General features: G+C 35.4%; 1 long non-coding RNA gene across 1 annotated transcript in view; it reads left to right on the forward strand.

Moving 5' to 3' along the window:
• The first annotated feature begins 522 nt into the window (after window positions 1-522).
• The window catches only part of LOC144976152 (uncharacterized), a 5,983-nt gene continuing 4,005 nt past the window's right edge, over window positions 523-2,500 (forward strand). Inside the window, exon 1 of the long non-coding RNA XR_013646049.1 lies at window positions 523-589. This is a non-coding gene — a long non-coding RNA (uncharacterized LOC144976152). The remainder of the gene's footprint in view (window positions 590-2,500) is intronic.

The raw sequence follows: 2,500 nt of genomic DNA on the forward strand, positions 1-2,500 counted from the left end.
GCTAGTTCTAATTCAGAGTTCTATCGTATTGTGTAAACTAACCAGTCGCACATGATTGACTCCTTTTGACTATTGCACACACACACATACACACACACGCACACACACACACACGCACACACACACACACACACACACACACACTGCATCACGATGTTGATTGATGTCGCGGGGCCAAGAGTGGATAACATTAACTCACTCAATCCTAGAGATTTTTGCTATCTCTTTTTTTCAAAATTTGAAAACGTGTATTAAAAATGAGCATGTTCATAGATAGTTTTATTCAACTACAATTAACATGAAAATACTAAAAACATTAGCTTTGATACTACGCCTATAATTTGTCTCAGATAAATGTAATAAATATGCATGGGGTAAAAGTAACCCGGGTAAACTACGGATATAGTCGGAGTTAGGGTTGAGTGAGTTAAAACTATTGACTATGTCACAGATTCATTTTTATTTACTTTGGCTTTGTTTATGGAGACGTGACGTGTGGGTATGACGCATTTGTCATTATATAAATTCTTAGCTGCTGTGAACTCCTTTGTTCTCCACACAATTCAAGATGGAATTATTCAAAATGTTGGTGAGTATTCATTAAAAAAAACTCTCCCTCTCTCTCTCTCTCTCTCTCTCTATATATATATATATATATATATATATATATATATATATATATATATAATATATATATATATATATATATATATATATATATATATATATATATATATATATATATATATATATATAAACATTTCAAGTATAATTATGATCAACTTTTACAATATTGTTTCGAGCGTTCGCTCTCATCTTCCTGATAAGAGCGAACGCTCGAAAGAACATTGTAAAAGTTGATCATAATTATAGTTGAAATGTTTTATAAATAGCTCCTTTTATCAAAAGGTTGAGCACTATTATCTCATTTATTTTTTAAAAATAATTTATTTATATTTATATATATATATATATATATATATATATATATATATATATATATATAAAACCCATAAGTGGGTTCGGGTGTCAGACCTGCATATATGGACACGTCGGTCTATGGCATACCCAATGTAAATTTCGGGAACTGGGTAAATACAGTTCAATCTTATCTTATATATTATTATTATTATTATTATTATTATTATTATTATTATTATTATTATTATTATTATTATTATTATTATTATTATTATTATTATTACATTTATTTTCAGGGCTGAGAATCATCCGCCTGAAGGCGGAATTCAGCCTAAATGGTGATTTATCTCCGCCCATCACCAACACAATTCAGCCTTTAAAAAAAAAAAAAAAAGACTCACCACAACCACTGTCATCAACCAGACCATCCACTGTTATAACAACCACCACGACATCACCATTCCTATACTACCACTACTACAATCACCACCACATCATCATCATCCCTACCACCACTACAACAACCACAACATCCTCATTCCTATCACCAGTACTACTGAACTATGACCACCATCATATCATCATCCTTACCACCACAACTACTATAACTATCACCACATCATCAACCCTACTACAACTACTACAACTACCCTACATCATCATCACTACCACATCTATTTCTACCACCACCACATCTTCATCTATCCACAGCTACTACAACAACCACAACACCATCATCCCTAACCACTACTACTACTACAACCACAACCACACCACCATCCCTAAGACCACTGCTTCTACAACCACCACCACTACTACAACTGCCACCAAATCATCATCCCTACCACTGCTACTACAACTTCCACCACAACATCATTCCTATCACCATTACTACTACAACCACCACCACGAAATCATCATCCCTACCACCACTACTACTCCAACCACCACCATATCATCCCTACAACAACTACTCCAACCACCACCATACCATCATTCGTACCACCAGTACAACTACAAACACCACATCATCATCCCTACCACCACTACAATACAGGCCCCACCACATCATCATTCCTACCACCACCATTACTACAACTACCATATGTTGTAATTTTTACAACAAGATATGAAGTGAGTAGAAAAGTGCCAGAAGACAATAGAGAATAAACAAATTTTTCGCGGCGGTGGTGGGGTTTGAACCTGCGACCTTATTGGTACGACAACTCCGCCTGGCAGGTGAGAGCGTGGCTCTACCGTGTGAGCTATCCACGAACACAAAAATATTCGTTTCAAACCCAAAGTCATTTCTAGATCCCTCTCTCACCCACTTCTTGAGATCGCCGATTCGTTCACCACCATCGCGAAGTAATTTTGACCAGCAGTTAAGTTTAATAGCCAATATTCTCATCACAAACATATAACATAGAAACGATTGAGACATTGAGTATGCTCCGGTGTATGGGGTGAATTTTTAATTCAGAAAAGTGAGTGGAGCAGGCACTTATGTTGGTAACAACAAGATATGAAGTGAGTAGAAAAGTGCCAGAAGACAATAGAGAATAAAAAAAATTTTTCG

This window comes from Berghia stephanieae, chromosome 7 (genome assembly GCF_034508935.2).
Source record: "Berghia stephanieae isolate SIO BIC M18660-M18661 chromosome 7, UCSD_Bste_1.3, whole genome shotgun sequence".
Classification (NCBI taxonomy): Eukaryota; Metazoa; Mollusca; class Gastropoda; order Nudibranchia; family Aeolidiidae; genus Berghia; species Berghia stephanieae.